We start from the raw sequence: 22,694 nt of genomic DNA, 5'->3' as shown, positions 1-22,694 counted from the left end.
CAGAGCAGTTTCAAGGCTAATACACTACCTCTACAGCAGAGTGACACCAGCATTGCCAAGGAGCAGTAGTGAAGTAGAAACATGTATGGCTACTGGAAACCTCTGTGATAGTCATCCTTTTTTTATATAGTGAGGCAATGTATCCCTTTCTTTGGGGAATTGCCTCTTACACCCTCCCTGCTGCTTGCTAACTATCACCGTCTATATTCCGCCATATGCTACCTACAAGGTGGTCTTACATTCAGGCTAGGCCAATCCTCCTCTCTCTTCCAGGTGTTTGCAAACTGAGAGTGTAAACACTGTGGTGGTGAGCCATCCTGGACCTTGCTGCTGAGAGCAGCTCCCTGAGGGTAGGGGGCAACTAGATTGAGGATGCCTGTGTCCCCAGCTCCCTGAAGCTTCCACACATGCCCTGGAATAATCACCCTTAGACTCTTACATGAAAATAAACATCAACTTTAATCCAGTTTAAGCCAGTATAGAGAGGCCACCTGTCACAGCCAGGGGAATCAATAACCTAATTATAACCTGAGGACTTCAGAATAGAAAATGCAGATGTTACAATTAAATTTATGCTTTAGAAAAGAGTCAGGGACTTCCCTGATGGTCCAGTGGTTAAGAATCCACCTTCAGGGGAAGTGGGTTTGATCCCTGGTTGGGGAACCAAGATCCTACATGCTGCAGGGCAACAAAGCCTGTGCTGCTACTAGAGAAAGCCCATGGGCCACAAGGGAGACTCTGTGCAGCCAAAAATAAATAAATAAAATCAATAAAAGTTTTAAAAGAGGGGAAAAAAATGAGTCAGTGAATGTTGGCCTGCAAGCCAATGTCATCCCATTTTATGTTTCTGTATGACGCATGAGCAAGATGTTATTTATATTTTTAAATGACTGAAAAAAATCAAAATAAGAATATTTTGTGATACTTGGACATTGCATAAAATTTAACACCCATATAAACGTCATCTAGGAACATAGCCATGTTCATTCATTTATGTATTGTCTATAGCTGCTGAGCGACTGAACTGAACTGAACTGAACTGATAGCTGCTTTCACATTACCCCAGTCTGGTTGAATAGTTACAACAGAGATCACATTTATCGTCTAGCCCTTTACAGGAAGAGTTGCCAGCACCTGCTTTAGATGAACACCTCAATGGTTGAAGCAAATTTCCTGAAGAATGAAGAGACTAGAATCAAACAAGGGCCAATGAGAAGGTTATCCAGTGGTCTAGGTAAGAGATAAAAGGGGCTCAACCAAATTAATTATCCCCAGTAGGAATAAACATAAGAGTGTATTTGAACAAACTCCAGGAGATAGTGAAGGACAGGGGAGCCTAGCATGCTGCAGTCCATGGGTCACAAAGAGTTGGACATGACTAAAGTGAGCAAACAGCAACAAGTGAAATTAACACAACACAGAAGATTCATCCCAATAGAAGTACTGAGATCATAATGGAATATGTCATTTCCTGAAATTTCCATGTATATGACAAATTATTAAAATAGAAACCTTTGTCCCATTCAAGGGATCTACCAGAGAAGCCCAAATCCATTACCATTATCCTCTCTGAGCTTTACTGATATTTGTTTCCTTCATCATATTTAAGTCCTAACTTGACCCCCAGCAGAAATTTTTCCTGTCTGGTCTCAAGTGACAAGACTTCTAGAACGTGTCTTCTTACCTCCTCACACACAATCAACAAAATAGATACCATGCCATCTTCAGACAACTTTCTTGGTACTCTAATTCAGATTTTAAAAGAACTATTGTTCTCAGTTTCAAAATTTATACTCATTGCTATAAAGACTTGTTCGTAAAAACCTGGAACTGCATAAATATTAACTTATACCATCATGCATGTACATCTTATAAATAACAGCTAAGTCATTTCATAGATATTTTTAATAAGTCAGCTGAGATCAATCTGTTAAAGTCTCATTTTAAGACCTTCTAATCAATGAATAGACCAAAATGAAACTCATGTAATTTTCCCCTGCCATTGCAGCTCTGATGTTTTATTTACAACAGATGTGATTTTAAATAGAAAAAGCTGTATTTCAAATCCACCTGAGATGATGTATACACTGTTGCTGTTCATTCTTCATTCGTTCATTCATTCACTCATCCATCTAACAAATGTTTACCACATGCCTATTATGATCCAGTAGGGATGTCGGACCCTGAGATACTAGAGATTGAACTTTTTTCCTTAGAGAGCATATGATTTAGTAAGTGACCCAAACAACAGGCTGACACACACCCTGTGATGAATGCTGAGCTGTAAGTTGGGCAATGGATACATAGAAAAGGACCCAGAATAGGTAGGAGGAGATAGGGGAAGGCTTCCTACTGGAAGTGATGTCCAAGCAGAGGCCTAGAGTGTGAGTAAGACTTATTCAAGATAAAAGGGAGGAGCAGGAGAAAGCAACAGCACTGGACACACTGGGAAGAGGGAGTGTGCATAAACAAACGGCCCCTTCATATCAGAGGTGCAGTCAGAGTCTACTCGCGGGGTTATGGGCCACTCTTCAACTTTCTCATCCTCACCATGGTCTGAACAGGCACTGCTTTTGGAGAGGTGCTCAGGACCACAGGTGTTCCCCTGCCTCCCATCCCACCCCCTCCAGATACATCTCTGTTTCAGTAAGTGAAAGAAGTTCCTTGTGGCTGAAAATCAAGGGTGTGATGAGTAAAGCAATGACAAGGATGGCATGCAGAGGGCCCAATATTAGTTGGGAATTTCGTTTCCTGGCCCTTCGCCTGTTTTGCCACCAATCCATTTGACTGGTGAATCCCTGAAGCATCCATTCCTGCCCATTGCCTAGTCAACTGTCCCCAGCTGGCCCTGACACTAGAGAACACCAGGCAAGGGCTCTGTGGGTTGATATGTAACCAAGTGTGCATCTAATGAGCTGTCAGTCCTGACTTTTCCCTTAGAAGGGAATACAGATAGAATGCTTTCTTTATGAGCTCATAGCTGGGCTCTGACTTCTAGGCTCTTCCAAAACAAGATGGGAAAAACATGAAAGAATTCAAATTGTTGCCTTTTTCAATCAGGAGGCAGCATGAATAGGAAAGTAATAGTCTACCTAATTACATTTCCTAATCTATACCCAACTTGCAGAAAACAAAATATGCATCATTGTTACAAACATTATTGTGTTTGACCTGTTTTTCCTCTATTATAACATTGGAATATTCTACTTCCCTTCCTTGGGTCTATGGTACAATGATCTGTATTGTCCCTGAGTGATGTTTTCCAAAACAGGTGGAGGAAACAACATAAATTAAGAATTTCCTTACCCAAAATTTTAGAATAACAGAATGTTTACTGAAAATCAGTTCACATTTACTAGCATCCTGTCCGGTTTAACTCAGAAAGCATCCATAGCTCAGGAAATCATACTGGTGAGTTTTTGTTGAACTTTCTCAGCAGCCACCAATTAAATTCCATTTTCACTTGATGGTAAGTAAGCTCAGACTTCAGTGAGTTGATGTGGAAAGAAACATAGCTTCCTTCTCTTAACAGCTTGAGACAACCTAAACGTAAGCAATCAAAACAAGTATTCACAGAACTTTCAAACGGCATCTTCACTTGACAGTGCCTGGGCAACACACACTGGAGAGCAGATACAGCCATAATTTTTCAAAAAAACGAAGTACCTAGCCTGTTTTCAATTATACCCCCATTGAGCCAACAGCTGAGGCCAGTACAGGGGAGGTATTGGGTTGGCCAAAAAGTCCATTAAGGTTTTTCCATAAGATGGGAACAAACTTTTTGGCCAACTCAATGTATAGGTGTTCTCAAGTCAGTAAATAGATTTGGAGATATTTTATAACCTTGGTCACACTGTAAAAATGAGAGGTTTGTCCTCACATCTTGATATTAATATCTGAATAAATGACCTCTTCCATTTCTCTCCTGCTCACAACACCAAACACTAGGTTTAGGTCAATGTGTATCTCCCTAAAAATAAGAAAAACACTATAAAAATACAGCAAAATAATTTATGTATATTTTACATAGTAATGCTGTCTTCTTATTTTCAGTTATGTATCTTATATTATGACTTTAACTATCTGGTCATGCTATAGATGTTAATAAAATTCCATTAATCAATTTTTTCATTGATATAGGAAATTGTGCTCCCATAATTAAACTGGTCTGGGTGAGGATTATAAATATAGGTATCAACTTTGATCTGACAAGAAAAAATGTTACAGAAGTTACAGGTATAATGTGCAAACTATATATGCATGAGGGCAAACACACACACACACACCACAGTTTTTATGCTAGAATTGCAATATTTTAAAATAAAATAAAATTATGCTCTTATAAAATAGCCTCTAACATCAGGAGAAATCAGGATTATAAGGCATCTTTATAAACTATTTTGAATAAATGTGCTTTCATTAATTTCAGGTCGAGTTGGCAAAACAGGACAGTTCTTTTTGATCCACTTTATGTAATTATAATTTTATGTTATTTGTAAACAGTGCTTCTAAGATGATTAAAAATTTGTAATAAGATAAGCATTTGACTGAGGTCTTATTAGAATGTTAATTTCCTTAGTGGATATCTTTTCTGTAGACTGTAAAAAGGCCTTTTTGTTGGGGGATTTATTGTTTACAGATACTTTCACCTACATGTCATCACTTAATCCTTAGGACAATGCTGTAAAACATTTAATTTTCCCTCTTTTATACAGATGCAAAAAAAACAGATTCACTAACGTTAAGAAGCTAGTCCCAGACCATACACACAGAAAAAGTGACAAACTCAATATACAAACCCATTTCTTCTTAGTCTATAGCTTTTTCATTAATGAAACAAAGTATTAGCCCAGCTGGTAATCAAATTATCACTAATTCTTCGTTAGTGGAATGAGGTAATGAGGCTTCAGTTTATCATGTACAATTCAGAGATGCAACTTTCAGGCCTGCAAAAAATGGCATCTACTGTGATAGTAACAGATTCAGTTCAGTTCAGTTCAGTTCAGTCGCTCAGTCGTGTCCAACTCTTTGCGACCCCATGAATCGAAGCATGCCAGTCCTCTCTGTCCATCACTAACTGCCGGAGTTCACTCAGACTCACGTCCATCGAGTCCGTGATGCCATCCAGCCATCTCATCCTGGGTCGTCCCCTTCTCCTCCTGCCTCCAATCCCTCCCAGCATCAGAGTCTTTTCCAATGAATCCACTCTTCACATGAGGCGGCCAAAGTACTGGAGTTTCAGCTTTAGCATCATTCCCTCGGTGGCTTAGATGGTAAAGCATCTGCCTATAGTGCAGGAGACCCAGGTTCGATCCCTGGGTTGGGAAGATCCCCTGGAGAAGGAAATGGCAACCTACTCCAGTATTCTTGCCTGGAAAATCCCATGGATGGAGGAGACTGGTGGGCTACAGTCCATGGGGTCGCAAAGAGTCAGACACGACTGAGAGACTTCACTTTCACTTTCTTTCTCCAAAGAAATCTCAGGGCTGATCTCCTTCAGAATGGACTGGTTGGATCTCCTTGCAGTCCAAGGGACTCTCAAGAGTCTTCTCCAACACCTCAGTTCACAAACATCAGTTCTTCAGTGCTCAGCTTTCTTCACAGTCCAACTCTCACATCCATACATGACCACTGGAAAAACCATGGCCTTGACTAGATGGACCTTTGTTGGCAAAGTAATGTCTCTGCTTTGGAATATGCTATCTAGGTTGGTCATAACTTTTCCTCCGAGGAGTAAGATTACACTCATGGTAATAATACATTACACTCATGGTTTAGGATTTACAAGGCAATTTTTATCTGTTTTTTTTTTTTTTTTTTGTGAAGTATTTTATATTGTGATTTGAAATATCTAATGGGTTTATAAGACATTTCAGGCCTTGAGAACATTTTAGGAAAACTCAATTCACTGACCTTTTCTAATGACTTCTTCCACCTCTGCCTCCACCTTCTGTGATCATGGAAGCTGTGACTCAAAACAAGACATCCTGGTCATAGGCACAGTTTTCCAAACATTCATGTTGCCTACTCAACTATTTTTGCTATGACCCTCTAGGCTTGTCAGGCTCCGAAGTCCATCATACTGGGAAAAATACCAGTCCTAACTGGTGTACCTAACTGCCTGTGTTTTCCAGATTTCCTCTATGTAGCTGAGCACCCCTGGAGAGAGTCACTCAGCAGAACAACCTGCATCACCCTAAGTTCACAGTCATTGCTTATCTTCCTCAAATGGCCCTCAGCACCACCTGGAATTCACTCTGGATGGAAACTTTCTACAATCATGCTAAGTTGCTTCAGTTGTGTCCAACTCTTTGCAACCCATGGACTGTAGCCCACCAGGCTACTCTGTCCATGGGATTCTCCAGGCAAGGATACCGGAATGGGTTGCCATGCCCTCCTCCAGGGGGTCTTCCTGACTCAAGGATAGAACCCATGTCTCTTATTTCTCTTGCACTGGCAGGTTGGTTCTTTACCACTAGTGCAAACTGGAAAGCCTCTTCTCCACTCTTTGGTAAAACAATAGCTCTGATTTCCCCTGACCTTTGTCCTGAGATGATGACTCCCCTTTTATTCCTTTGAAAGAAAGTAAAATCTAGTGAAAGGAGACCCTTCTACCTCCCTTCATCAAATGTACAAGGTAGATTTATCTGCACTCACTCTATTCTTTCCATCAACAAATGTTTATAAAATGCCTACCATACTTCACATCTTGTTCTGAAAACCAGAGCTAAATCTGGAAACAGGAAAAAATATCCTTCTGTCCCATGTAGTCACTGTAGCCCACCAGGCTCCTCTGTCCATGGGATTCTCCAGGGAAGAATACTGGAGTACGTAGCTATTCTCTTCTCCAGGGGATCTTCCTGACCCAGGGATTGAACCCAGGTCTCCTGCACTGCAGGCAGATTATTTACCATCTGAGACACCAGGTTAGTGGTTGGAATTACCTACCAGAGAATAAGTAAATAATTTAAGGGAGGGAAAAGTGCAGTTGTGAAGAATGACAGGATACTAGCTTAGGCTACAACTGGGGATGGCCGTCAAAGGAAGCAACATTAAGACACAGTGTTCTGACCCTCTCACATCTTCCCCTTCCCCTCCCAGGAAAGGCTGGGACACAGCACCCAGGCTGTCTCTTGGTCGCAGTGGGTACAGAGAGTCCAGATCGCAGTGGGTACAGAGAGTCCAGATCGCTGCCAGGGCGAGTTCTCCCGATTGTGACATCACATCCATCCCCTTGGCAATGAAGCTTGTCACTAGGAAGGAAGACTCAGTCAGAGAAGAGCCAACAAAATGGGTCACTGGGAGTGTCTCCTGAGTAACACTGAATGGCGGCACCAGCAGGTTGGAGCCTCGTGAACAAGGAATCTGCTTCCCAACACTGGAAGAGATCAAGCCCTGAGCCTTTGGAGGAGGAGCGCTGACTCCAAGACCCTAAACTACCAGAGAACTAACCCTCGGGAGTATCAAACAGTGAGAACTCACATAAAGGAAACCACTTGAATACAAGACCTGGCATTACCCAACCACAGCACCCTGTGCAGGATGCCTCATCTAAACAACAAACAAACAAAAAACACAAACCCAACCATTAGCAGACAGGATTACCACCTCTCTCAGCCTTGCCCATCAGAGAAAAACAACAACAACAACAACAACAAAAACTCACACAAATCTCACCCTCTACAAAGCTTACATAAACCACAGGACCAACCTTAGGAGGGCAGAAACCAAAAGGAAGAAGCAATTCAAACTTGAAACCTTGGAAAAGGACTCCTCAAACACAATAAGTTAAAAAATAATAATAATGAAAAGGCAGATAAATACTACACAAATGAAGGAACAACTAGAAACACAGAAGCCCAAATAAATGAAGAAGAAATAGGTAAACTACCTGAAAAAGAATTCAGAATAATGATAGTAAAGATGATCAAAACCCTTGACAACAGAATGGAGAAAAAGCAAGAATCAATTAACAAAGACCTAGATGAGTTAAAGAATAAACACACAGAGACAACACAATTATTGAAATTAAAAATAGAAGGAATCAAGAGCAGAATATCTGAAGGAGAAGAACGAATCAGTGAGCTGGAAGATAAAATAGAGGAAATAACATCTGAAGAGCAGAATAAAGTAAAAAGAATGAAAAGAACTGAGGATAGTCTCAGAGACCTCTGGGACCATATCAAACGCACCAACATTCAAATTATAGGGGTCCCTGAAGAAGAAGAGAAAAAGAAAGGGTATGAGAAAATTTTTTAAGAGGTTATAGTTGAAAATTTCCCCAACATGGAAAAGAAAATAGTCAATCAATTCCAAGAGGCACAAGGAGTCCATATAGGGTAAACCCCAGGAGAAACACACCAAGACACATACTAATCAATCTAACAGAGACTAAACATAAAGAAAGAATATTAAAAGCAGCAAGGGAAAAACAACAAATAACATACTTTATGGGGTTTCTGATCTTTCAGCAGAAACTCTGCAGGCCAGAAGGGAATGGCAGGATATATTTCAAGTATTTAAAGGGAGAAATCTACAACCAAGATTACTGTACCTGGCAGGTATCTCATTAAAAATTGACGGAGAAATCAAAAGCTTTTCAGACAAGCAAAAGTTTACAGAATTCAGTACCACCAAACCAGCTTGACAAAAAACGTTAAAAGGACTTATGAAGTCAAGAAATAAAGAGAAGAAAAAGATCTGAAATATCAACCCCAAACAATTAAGAAAATGGCAATAGGAACATATATATCAATAATTACTTTAAAATTAAATGGATTAAATGCTCCAATCAAAAGACACAGATTGGCTGAATGGATACAAAAATAAGACCCATATATATGCTGTCTACAAGAAACTCACTTCAAACCTCAAGACACATACAGACTGAAAGTGACAGGATGGAAAAATATATTCCATGCAAATTGGAAGCAAAAGAAAGCAATCCTCATATCAGACAAAATAGACCTTAAAATAAATAAGATTACAAAAGATAAGGAAGGACACTACATAATGATCAAGAGATCAATCCAAGAGAAAGACATAACAATTGTAAATATCTATGCACTCAACATAGCAGCACCTCAATGCATAAGACAAACACTAACACGTAAAAGGAGAAATTGACAGTAACACAATAATAGTGAGACTTTAACACCCCACTCACACCAATGGACAGATCATCAAAACAGAAAATTAATAAGGAAACAAGTCTTAAATGATACATTAGATGAGATGGATCTCATTGATATCATCAGGACATTTCATCTAAATGCAGAAGAATACACCTTCTTCTCAAGTGCACATGGAACATTCTCCAGGATAGACCACATCTTGGGTCACAAATCAAACCTCAGTAAATTTAAGGAAATTGAAATCATACCAAATATCTTCTCTGACCACAATGCTATGAGACTAGATATCAATTACAAGAAAAAAAACTGTAAAAAAAAACACAAACATATGGAGCTTAAACAATACATTTCTAAATAACCAACAGGTTAATAAAGAAATCAAAAGGAAAATCAAAACATTTCTAGAAAGAAATGACAATGAAAACATGAAAACTCAAAACCTATGAGATGCAGCAAAAGCGGTTCTAAGAGGGAAGTTTATAGCAATACAATCCTACCTCAAGAAACAAGAAAAACATCAAATAGACAACCTAACTTTACACCTAAAACAACTGGAAAAAGATGAACAAAAAAATCCCAAAATTAGTAGAAGGAAAGAAATCAAAGATCAGAGCAGAAGTAAATGAAAAAGAAATGAGAGAAACAATAATAGTAAAGATTAATAAAATTAAAAGCTTGTTCTTTGAGAAGATAAAAAAATTGACAAGCATTTAGCCAGACTCATCAAGGAAAAAAAAAAAAAGAGAAGAATCTAATCAACAAAATTAGAAATGAAAAAGGAGAGGTTACAACAGACAATGCAGAAATACAAAAGGATTATAAGACACTTTTATGAACAACTATACGTCAATAAAATGGACAACCTGTAAGAAATGGACAGATTCTTATAAAAGCTCAATCTTCCAAGACTGAACCATGAAGAAACAGAAATTATGAACAACCCAGTTACAAGCATGGACATTGAAGCTATGATAAAAAAATCTCTCAAAAAACAAAAGCCCAGGACCAGATGGCTTCACAGGAGAATTCTATCAAACATTTAGAGTAGAGCTAATGCCTATCCTTCTAAAACTCTTTCCAAAAGTTGCAGAGGAAGGAACATTTCCAAACTCATTCTACAAGGCCACCACCACCCTGATACCAAAACCAGACAAAGAGAACACAAACAAAGAAAGCTACAGGCCAATATCACTGATGAACATAGATGCAAAAATCCTCAACAAAATTTTAGCAAACAGAATTCAGCAACATATCAAAAAGCTCATACACCATGATCAAGTTAGGTTTATTCCAGGGTTGCCAGGATTCTTCAATATATGCAAAACAATCAATATGACACACCATATTAACAAACTGAAAGATTAAAAACTGTATAACCATCTCAATAGATGCAAAAAAAGCCTTTGACAAAATTCAGCACCCGTTTATGATTAAAATTCTTCAAAAAATAGGCATAGAAGGAACCTATGTCAACATAGTAAAGGCCATATATGATAAGCCTGCTGCTGCTGCTAAGCTGCTCCAGTCGTGTCTGACTCTGTGAAACCCCATAGACTGCAGCCCACCAGGCTCTCCCGTCCCTAGGATTCTCCAGGAAAAGAGCACTGGAGTGGGTTGTCATTTCCTTCTCCAATGCATGAAAGTGAAAAGTGAAAGTGAAGTTGCTCAGTTGTGTCTGACTCAGCAACCCTGTGGATTGCAGCCTACCAGGCTCCTCTGCCCATGGCATTTTCCAGGCAAGAGTACAGGAGTGGGTTGCCATTGCCTTCCCTGGATAAGCCTGCAGCAAACATTATTCTCAATGCTGAAAAACTGAAAGCATGCCCCCTAAGATCAGGAATAGACAAGGGTATCCACTTTCACCACTATTATTCAACATAGTTCTGGAAGTCCTATCTACAGCAATCAGAGAAGAAAAAGAAATAAAAGGAATCCAGATTGGAAAAAAAGAAGTAAACCTCTCACTGTTTGCAGATGACATGATACTGTACATAGAAATCCCTAAAGATAGTATCAGGAAATTGCAAAAGCTAATCAATGAATGTAGCAAAGTTGCAGGATACAAAATCAATACACAGAATTCACTTGAATTTCTATATACTAACAATGAAAAATCAGAAAGAAAAATTAAGGAATCAATCCTATTCACCACTGCAACAAAAAGAATAAAATATCTAGGAATAAACTTACCGAAGGAGACAAAAGAACTGTACACAGAAAATTATAAGACACTGTTGAAAGAAATCGAAGAAGACATAAACAGATAAAGAGATATTCCATGTTCCTGAGTAGGAAGAATCAATATTGTGAAAATGACTATACTACCAAAGGCAATCTACAGATTCAGTGCAATCCCTGTCAAATAACCAGTGGCATTTTTCACAGAACTAAAGCAAAAAATTTCACAAATCATATGGAAACACAGAAGATCCTGAATAGCCAAAGCAGTCTTGAGAAGAATGGAGCTGGAGGAATCAACTTTCCTGACTTCAGATTATACTACAGAGCTACAGTCATCAAGACAGTATGGTATTGGCACAAAAATGGAAATATGGACCAATGGAACAAGATAGAAAGCCCAGAAATAAACCCATGCACCTATGAGTACCTTATTTTTAACAAAGGAGGCAAGAATATACAATGGGGCAATGACAGCCTCTTCAATAAATGGTGCTGGGAAAACTGGACAGCTACATGTAAGAGAATGAAATTAGAACACTTCCTAACACCATACACAAAGATAAACTCAAAATGGATTAAAGACCTAAATGTAAGACCAGAAGCTATAAAACTCTTAGAGGAAAACATAGGCAGAACACTCAATGACATAAATTAAAGCAAGTTCCTCTATGACCCACCTCCTAGAGGAACAGAAATAAAAACAAAAATAAACAAGTGGGACCTGATTAACTTAAAACTTTTGCACAGCAAAGGAAACTGTAAACAAGGTGAAAAGACAACCCTCAGAATGGGAGAAAATAATAGCAAATGAAACAACTGACAAAGGATTAATTTCCAAAATACACAAGCAGCTCATACAACTCAATACCAAAAAAACAACCAACCCAATCAAAGAGTAGGAGAAAGACCTAAACAGACATTTCTTCAAAGAAGATGTACAGATGGCTAACAAATACATGAAAAGATGCTCAGCATCACTCATTATTAGAGAAATGCAAATCAAAACTACAGTGAGATATCACCTCACACCAGTCAGAACGGCTGTCATCAAAAAGTCTATAAACAAATGCTGGAGTGGGTGTGGAGAAAAGGGAGCCCTCTTGTACTGTTGGTGGGCATATAAATTGATACAGCCACTATGGAAGATGGTGTGGAGATTCCTTAAAAATCTAGGAGTGAGACCACCATATGACCCACGAATCCCACTTCTAGGCATATACCCCGAGGAAACCAAAATTGAAAAAGACACATGCATCCCATTGTTCATTCCAGCACTATTTACAATAGCTAGAACATGGAAGCAACCTAGATGTCCATTGACAGATGAATGGATAAAGAAGTGGTGGTACATATACACAATGGAATATTACTCAGCCATAAAAAGGAACACATTTGAGTGAGTTCTAATGAGGTGGATGAACCTAGAACCTATTACACAGAATGAAATAAGCCAGAAAAAGAAAGATAAATATCGTATTCTAATGCATATGCACGGAATCTAGAAAAATTGGTACTGAAGAATTTATTTACAGGGCAGCAAAGGATAAACAGACATACAGAAGAGACTTATGGCCATGGGGAGAGGGGAGGAGAGGGTGAGATGTATGGAAAGAGTAACATAGAAACTTACATTACCATATATAAAATAGATAGCCAACGGGAATTTGCTGTATGGCTCAGGAAACTCAAACAGGGGCTCTGTATCAACCTAGAGGGGTGGGATGGGGAGGGAGATGGGAGGGAGGTTCAAAAGGGAGGGGAATATGTATACCTATGGCTGATTCATGTTGTTTGACAGAAAACAACAAAATTCTGTAAAGCAATTATCCTTCAATAAAAAATAAATTTAAAAAAAGATACAGTGTTGTGTGAGGAAGGGGCATTTTAGGTACGACTCAGATGACTAGAGTGAATCAGTCATGGAAAGATCAAGAGAGAAAGCCAGAACCAAGTTCCTGAAGAGACAGGTTTATTACATGTTCAAGTAGCAATGACAAAAACGAAGCTCATGTGGCCTGAGCACAGTGAGCAAGGGAGAGAATGGTGTGAGACAGGTTCTTGACTTATCCCTTAAATAAGGCATACTGACCTGGATGCAGTATTTCTATCTGGGCTATCGAACCCAGCGCTCTGCTTTTCCGAGGATGCTCAGAGCTGACTTCCTAGACTACCTCTTCTGCAGTCTCTCAATCTGCTCTTTTCTGTCAGCATTTAAACATGTTCACAGCACACCCCCACTTTCTCCTCCAGATCCGGAGCATATGTGAAGTTTGAAAAAGAGTTGTCTCAACTTTCTTGGTGATCTGGTGGTCTAGACTCCATGCTCCCAACGTAGGGGCCTGAGTTCAATCCCTGATCAGGGAACTAGATGCCACCCGCCACAACTAGGAGTTTGCCTGCCACAGCTAAAAATCCCACTTGCTGCTGTGAAAACCAAAGATCCTGCGTGATGCAGCTAAGACATGGAGCAGCCAAATAAATGGATAAAACTAAATACTTACAAAAGAGTTGTCAGTACTTATCCCTTTTCTTCCCTTCCCACTCTCTTCCCAGTACTCTCCAATATATTTCCATCTCCATCTTTAGAATAAAACAGTTTTCCTAAAGCCAAAGTGATCTCCATTTCACTTGATCTCCCAGAGACACTTAGCTCTTTTGATCTTGACCTTCTCCTTGAATTTTTCCATCCCTTGCCCCAAAGACTCGAATGGTGCTTGATTTTTCCTTTCACCACCTGGCAAGCAGCTCAGTCTCTATTATCTTTACTGACACATCCTCCAGCTTTCCGTTGTCAATGGTCAGGGTTAGCCCTAACCCTTCCTTGAGTGTGCACACACAAACTCATCTGGACATGTTGCTGAGCTCCACTCCCAGAATTTTAGATTCCAGTAGCTCTGTTTGCTTTTCCAATGGATTCCCAGGTGGCCTGGATACTGCTGGTCTGGGGGTTATGCTTTGGGAGCCACTGTATTAAATATGGGACTTCCCTGTATTAAATACAGTTCCTCCAGGCTCAGTTGTACCTATCTACCCTTTGCACTTTCTACTCTTTCTATTGATAACTTCATGCACACCCATAGCTTCAGTTATCAGCTACATATGAACGACACACAAATTTATATATATCCTGTCTTAGATCCAGAATCAAATATCTAATTGGAGTCAAAACCTTCCACTGGCATGCATCAAAATTACTTCCAATCTCCATATATGCCCCTAAATGAATGTATAATAAACCAGTTACTTTTGCAAGGCTTTTGTCCAAGGAAATCATGTCTTTTTCATCCTATTACGGAAGTCAGAATCTCAAGCCATCCTCAACAGCTTCCTCTCATATGCCACCCCATATCTAAACTTGTATTAACTCCTATGTACTGTACCTCCTAAACGTCTCCCCCTGAATTGTTCACGGCCCTGTAGGTACCTCACTACCATCCTTGTCCAAACTGCCATTCTCTTTACGGCACCACTGGCTACAGCAACGCTTAACTTCTTCCAATCCATTCTTCAATCTATCCAGAGTGACCATTTCAACAAGCTTATGTCATCCCTCTGCCTAAATTTCAACGATTTCCCATTGTTTGGTGGAATAAAAAATTCTTGGGGCCTGGATGGTCTAGTGTCTACCTATATGTCTCCATCTCATTTCACACCTTTCTTCTTGCTCTCTATCCAGCAAGTATCCTGGCTCTCACATTTCTTAAAGCCCTTTGCTCCTTCAGGCCACAGGTTCTTTGCACATACTTGCCCTTCCACCAGGAGTTTTATTGAATTCCTCTTCTCTAGAATTTCTAGTCATCCCTCATATTCCCTCATCACCCTTTCCAGTCAAAGTCAGTGTCTTCTATTATTTGTTTTCGTAGTACCAGGTACATTTACTTCAAAGCAATTTCACTGTTTGTAAAAGCACATTTATTTATGTGACTATTTTCATTAGAATTTGTCTCCTTCTAGTCTTAAATTTCATGAGATCAGGAACAAAGTCTGTATTTTCTCACTATGACATCTCCAGAGCCTAACCAAAGTGACAGAAAAAATGTCCCCGATAAATATAAGATGAATGAATAATTAGACTGTTTACTTTTTAAATAAGTTTACCTCTGTTTTCCTAGAGAGCTTTGTTCTGAGCCTTGGGGCGCCTTCTTCAGCATCAAAATTTCATTCATTGTTATCAGCATCTTGGTTACTGTTATGCAAAAGCTCCTAAGAGTGGATATCTGAAGGCAATATTTTGCTTAGACTCTCCTAGGAAACATGAGTGTGTGCACACAGGCTGTGGATATTTACTGTTAACTGACCTCCTACTGTGTTGCTCAGAAAACAACTTGCAATTTGCTGCCCCTCTAATTTTCTTACTAATATTGTATCACGACTTCCGAATCCTCAGTGGGTTTAGAGCAGCTGTTAGGGAATATAAGAAGTAAAATTTGATTGTGCCTAGAAAATTGGTCTGCATATGAGACAAATAGCTTTAGTTTCTTTACTGCATTTACTGTACTACAATTATCTGAAAACTCAGCCCCACTAGATTGCAAGAAACTGCAGCCGCTTTAATGAATGCCTTTGCCATGGTTCCTATTGACTATTGTAAACGTTTGTATGTCTCTCCAAACGTTGCCTTCTGAGAGTTGTGGGTACTTCAAAGGATCTCCACTGTGGCACGGCTTTCTTGTAGCTCGTTAAATCTCGTATGAAAATGACCCCTCTGCTCTTATTTTCCAGATTAACACCACGGGACCCATGCTGGTTTCAGACCCCACCCCTAGTTTGGAGAATCTGTGCTTTTCTGCGGTTTACCCTTTCCATTTCTAGTGATCGATTCAAATGTCTTTGCAACCACAATGTTTAGGTAATACATGGTAAAAGCTTATTGCATGAGCTATATTCAGAATACCATTTTAGGATTTGCCAAGTCAAACTATCAGCTGGACATAAAAATTCAGTGTGGTTTTGGCCCCATGTTTTGAAAAAGCAAATTCCAATATTGCTTTAAGACATTGCTCTGGTCTTCTTTTTGTTTTAGATTCTTGCTGACTTGTTTAGGAAGAATATATGAGACCAAATGCATTATTTAAATTTCCAGGTTGTCTATAGCAACCCGTTTTCAGGCTAATTAGGACCAATAGGTTGTGAAATGCCTAAAGCAAATCCATTAACACTTAACTACTTCTCTTCTGAATCTATACTACGCTGACTGACAGAAGATCCAGGCATCACATATTTGATGAGGGCTAATGACTTGATAATGCATTCATTGTGTCAAATGTCAGGCGAACAGTGGGGCTGTGAGAACTACAAAGAAGGAGCAGCGGCTTTTGCTCCTGTCTTCCTCCCATCTGTCCGCCTGGTAGTATGGCTAGTGGAGCAATCTCCAGTTCATGTAGGTGGTGACCGAGAGGGACCTGCAGGATCAAGGGCACCTTTGCAATGATTTCTGTTCAGACTCTAGTTATAAAGCACCTTGTTCATCCATGTAGCATGTGAGTGGGGGTGTGTTTCAACAGAAGCTTTGTGCTTATCACCTCCATCCTCATCTTTGTGTGGCTAGGTAGTCATGAGCCCCAAGGGGAAGAGAGGAAGTGACTGTATTTATTCCTAGTGTTCCTAATGGTCAGGGAAAGTGCTCTCATGCTGTGGGATATAGCAAGGTTGATGGCATTTAATGAATGAATAAGCCAATCTTTTAGAGCATGGGTCCCCAAACCTCCAGGATATAATGCCTGATGATCTGAGGTGGAGCTGATGTAAAAATAATAGAAATAAAGTGCACAATAAATGTAACGTGCTTGAATCATCCCCAAACCATCCCTCCTCCCCTGTCTGTGGAAAAACTGTCTTCCACCAAACAGGTCCCTGATGTGAAAGAGGTTGGGGACAGCTAGAATAGAGGAGGCAGTGCTTCTTCTCACATGAATCAGTGACAGAATCAATTGTTAGAAGAACCAAGATAGATTACATGAGAGGAGAAAGCAAGGGAGTAGAGCCTCCCAGCTGCTCAAAGAGCTAAAAGTAAAGGCCTCTGCATCTGTGTGTGTGTGCGTGCGCATGAGAGTCTGTCTCTCACTTTCTCTCTCACACACACACATATACACACTCCTTTTCCTGTGAATTATTAGAATTGAGTTATACCATTCAATTTTACCATCTTTAAATGAAAAATTACAAATTAATAACAATGGTGAGAACTGATTTTTAACAAATAGACCGGCATTTGTACATTATGTAAACAGGTTTTGTCCTTGTAAAGAAAAGAAACTATATGTTTATTTCAAGAATTCTATTGGTCAGTTTTTTTTTTTTCTTTTGCCACTCTTATTTTAGAATGGTCTTTGGAACCCATGACGTTCTTTTGAATATTTTCCATAGTGACAAAACTTCTCTCTTCAGAGTCTATCTAACTGGTGAAAATAAAAAGCATTCAGAACCAAGTTCAATGATTACAAGTAGACATCCACACTGGGTAATATAATCTGGGCTTAAAAGGGAGGTGCAGTTCTGGACTAAACTATACTGATTTTCCTGTGCTGGCTCTTCTGCTCATTTCCTGCCCACCCTCCAGTTCACCTATTGTAATGAGCCTACTGGTGTTCATTATTATTTAGGAATATGGTATAACTTAGCTTGAGCTCAGCAGTATTTTTCAGCCTTATATCAATCTCAACCCTACTTCCAACTTAAAGATCTTGAATCCAGAACTTGATTCTCTTGTGGCTCTTTTAACTGGGCATTAGCCATGATTTCCCCCCTGTTTAAACTACTAATTTTCCAAGTATACTCTGAGTTAAAATTTTCTTTTGCCTTTGGATGCTTTGTGTTTGCTGACAAAGAACTCCCTACTCTACCTGGCTCGCCTGAAAACCCAAATTCTGATGTGAACCATGTGGTCCACACTGAGAATTCCACTGCTATGAACATAATTTCAAAGTAAGTGTCTCAGAGCTATTTTAACTACCAGGGATACTATTAGAATGAATATAGAATGAGCTCAAGACCTTTCAAGATGATTACTTTAAAAATAATACTTGACTGTGTACATGCATATGTGAGTGCTCTATTTTTTTGTCAACTTTTTATTATGGAAGATTTTAAATGTTTTTGCCCAGCTTCAACAACCACCAACTTTCTCATCTTGTTTCATCAACCTCCTTCCAAAATTTTTCCAGAATATTTTAAAGCAAAGTCCAGATATCATATCATTTCTCCTACAAATATGTCAGTACTTATATCAAACAAAAAAGAGATTTAAAAAAAAACAAAATCACTGTTCTATTATTAAACTCAAAAAAATTACTGAAATCTTAATACTGTCTACATTTTAATTCATGTTTAATTTTCCCAATTATCTCAAAACTGTCCTTTTAGACCTGGTATTTGAATCGGGACCCAAACAATGTCTACATATCATATGTAATAGGTCTCTGGAGACTCTTTTAATAGGTATATTTGCTATAAATAATAATGTACATATAATTTTATATATTAATGTTATCATCTTACTTTCCATAGCTAAATTATAAAGAGATATTTTACTTGTGTGTATATATATATATATATTGTTTTCATTAAGCATCAAATTGCTGTATAGAGTAGTGAATTTTCCTCATCAGAGACTACAAAAAGGTCTCAAGTTCATTGGCTTCCTAAATGGCGTGGGCATAAGAGGCAGTGGCCTGGATTTTTATCACTTCAAACTGTCTCTTCTTGGCCTTTGATTTTGATTTCATAAAAATGATAATTCATCATTTCTATAATAAATTCAGTGTTTATAGATATTGTTTACATCACTCTATCTCAAATTTTCCAATATGAGCTCTCAAAAGGAGAATTTATTTCAATGATAAATGACTCTTCATTACATTATTTTTCTACTCCTTTATTGCCACATAAATCTGTTAACTCAATATACAACATATTGTAGAATATGAATGTTTCACAAAAAGTGGTAAACATTTTCCAAGGTACTATCCAAATGATAACAATGCCCTTTAGTTTATGAAATAAAATCCTAACTCTTTATCATTAGCTTTATAAAAAAGAGCCTGATCTAATGTATCTTCTTATATCTCCAAATTACAGAGCCTTACTCCTGGGTCTTTATGTTAAATCCTTCTTTTTTCTTTTAGTGTGGTTTCTTTTTAGAAGTATATGCAAATACAAAAATAGGTTCAGAAAGAAATGTATTGTAAAAATATATAGTTAGGAAAATCTTAATTATAAATCATTAAAAGATAATACTCATTTAAAACTCAGTGCTCATTTAACCACATAGTTCAGTGCATTAATACTATACTTTGTGTCATGATCTGCAAATTCATTATTGAATCATTTTCAAACTAGTATACAAAATACACAAATGCAGCCCAGAAATAACAGGTTAACATAGTCTTGCTTCAGCTGGAACTAATTCTGTGTTCAAGTTATTCTCCTTCGGGAAAAATAAATTGAAGAATTTAATTGAGCATTTGGAATACCAAAAGAGAAAATTGATGTATTTAGGAGCAGACTGACACAAATGACATTCCACTGCATTAGCATTTATTTGTGCAGCAAACAGTCTCCAAACGAGTTCCTGTGCCGTAGCTTCTTAAGGTAAATATCTTCCTTTGCTTTAGAAGAGGTTTCAATCTGGCTTTGGAAAGCATTCCAATCTGGGAACTAGTATTAAAAGACCCAATTCTACACCTCGCATTCCCATGAGTATAGCTCACTGACACCAAATATTAAAGTTTTATTTATGCAAATCCCCTACTCTTTTTTAAAACTGAATAAATATAGCATTGTTATCCCTACTGTCATAACTACACAAACTGTGTGTGCGTTCATGTGTGTGCGTGTGTGTGTGCGTGTGTGCATGCGTGTGTGCGCGTGTGCGTGTGTGCGTGTGCATGTGTGTGCACGCATGTGTGTGCACGTGTGTGTGTGCGTGCGTGCACAGCTACATGCACGCTCACACATGCACATGCAGGAGCCCGTGAACAAAAATAATAAAAGCTAGAACTTGGGGAGCAATATCTTACGTGCTCTGCTTAGTCACTCAGTCACGTCCAAATCTTTGCAACCCCATGGACTGTAGCCCGTCAGGCCCCTCTGTCCATGGGGATTCTCCAGGCAAGAATACTGGAATGGGTTCCATGGCCTCCTCCAGGGAATCTTCCCAACCAAGGGATCTAACCCAGGTCTCCTGCATTGCAGGCGGATTCTTTAATGTCTGAGCCACCAGGGAATCAATATCTTATAGCAGTGGGTAATTCTCCCATTGATACACTATACTTAATATTCTATAGGCATCTTCTCTTCAAATTATATACCAGTAAATCATTCTACTAACAATCTGTAACAGTTTCCTGGCCCCAGATCATCCTTTGGTGGTTATGAAAGCAACTCAAGAGAGGAATACATATCAATAAATATTTAATATCTGGAATTAAAACTCCTGCCCAAGATCTGAATGACAGAAAACTATAAGGAATAACAATTTTGATGAGCTCTTCAATTACAATAAAAATTCACTTTCTAAACATGCCTGGAAAGAATGCAATTTACTTATTTTCTCAATAAGTCCTCCTGAAAATTCTGTCCAAAAAAATTGTGGCAGTTAATTTGGGTTTTATTGCACAAGGGAGATTGATTTTTGCCAGAATCTCAGGGTAATTCCCTTCGTAAATCCCTCCTTGCCCCAAATCCTCTAACGTGTGAACAATGATTTTCACAAGATTGCCTTGCAAGTCTGTCTTTGTAGTATAAATTTTTTAAAAGAGGGCTATACTGATAGCCTCTACAGTGTCTGCAGATAGATAATGAATTCTGCCGATTATCTAGAACAGCTGGGCAACTGCGGCTTCTCCACCTGAGACCTCAGCAGGTTACCAGGCCATAACAGCAGGAAAAAACACCGACGGAGACTCAAGCTGAAGAACAGGAGAAACGAATAGCCTGCTTCCCTAAGCAGGTACCTTAATGCTTCCCGACGCTAAACACAATTTATTCGTACAATTATTGATACATTGTTTTTAAAAATCTGGTCTAATTTACCTGCTTTCTATAATCTTTCAACTAATATTGACAAAAGAAAGCAAGCTATGCTGTGTTCAGTGGCACACAGTGTTCTCGTTTATTGAGTTATTCACTGGGCTTTAATAGGAAATATAAAATTGAAATTAACAACTTTTTAGTATTCTAAAAGTTACAGGGGTCAAAAGTCATTTACAGAAGGTCATCCATATTTCTTTCAGAACACAAGATAAAAGTGATTGAGAAATTTGAGATACTAATATTTAGATTGGGGAGGTTGTTTTTGTTTTAGAAAATTAGTCATATTCTGCAGAAAGATGATAAAATATTCATCCCCATACTCCACAAAATAAATTTCTCTCTTTAGCCACAGGCAGGAATGACAAGGCAAATGGATTCTAGTTATTTTCTACTGTGGTTTAGACAGAACATGACAATTCCCCTCCTAATCTAAGATCTGTTTGTTTTCTGTTAAACTTCTTGAGATACCTAGAAAAGGGCAGGAAACATAGAAGGTGCTTAGAAATAACACTTGTATTCATAATGATACTGCTTAATCAAGAGAAGAGTTTCACAGAATGGCCTAAAGTCTTCACCACTCATCCAGTTGTTAACCACATGTCCCTTCTTGGGGAAGAGCAAAGAAATAAAAATAAATTGTCATTACCCTTTACCACATTTTCCACTTCTAATGTTAATCCTCTGGATGAGTGGCAGTTTGCAAAGTTAACATGGATTATTTGTTATTTCTATCAGCTATTAAAATATTTTCTTAAAGTTATCCTGGGAATAACAACGTTAGGTGTATAGTTACAAATTTTCTAACCCTATTAAGTTTCAATTTTATTAAAATATCATTCAGTAGAATGTTGACAACCCACAACCACCCATAAAAGAGAATTTTCATTGCAGGATCATGAAGCCAAGCTAACGCAGGACAAAGTGTAAAAAACAGCTTTTGCTTATATTTTTTCAGTGATGTAAAATTCACAAAGGATAACTAGAATATCTAAAAAAAACCCCTTTCATGCAAAGAAATTTTCTTTCAGTTGCTACCACTTCTTTCTTTCTGATGACAGATGGCTAGGATTTCAGGCCTTCCTGGTGGGCTGGCACTGGCCTTATCCATCATTTTAAAAGAGACAATATTATTTTGCCTATAAAGACTCACACCAGAATATTCATAGTTCCTAAACAGGCACACCTTGTTAACACACTTCACTTTATTGAGCTTCACAGATACTCTGTTTATTAAAATGTTTATTGTATTTATTTGTCTATTTATTTACTTTTTATATTTGGCCACACTCAGCCTGCATTGCTGAGAGTCAGCTTTCTCTAGCTGCGGTGAGTTGGGGCTTCTCTCAC

General features: G+C 38.5%; 1 non-coding gene across 1 annotated transcript; it reads left to right on the top strand.

The window, feature by feature from the left end:
- The first annotated feature begins 5,254 nt into the window (after nucleotides 1–5,254).
- TRNAY-AUA (transfer RNA tyrosine (anticodon AUA)) lies at nucleotides 5,255–5,327 on the top strand. The gene has a single exon. It is a non-coding gene; the product is annotated as a tRNA-Tyr (tRNA).
- The last annotated feature ends 17,367 nt before the right edge of the window (nucleotides 5,328–22,694 follow it).

This window comes from Budorcas taxicolor, chromosome 5, assembly GCF_023091745.1.
Source record: "Budorcas taxicolor isolate Tak-1 chromosome 5, Takin1.1, whole genome shotgun sequence".
NCBI classification, from domain to species: domain Eukaryota; kingdom Metazoa; phylum Chordata; class Mammalia; order Artiodactyla; family Bovidae; genus Budorcas; species Budorcas taxicolor.
The sequence above is the reverse complement of the archived record's forward strand: the minus strand, read 5'-3'. Positions and strand labels throughout refer to the sequence as shown.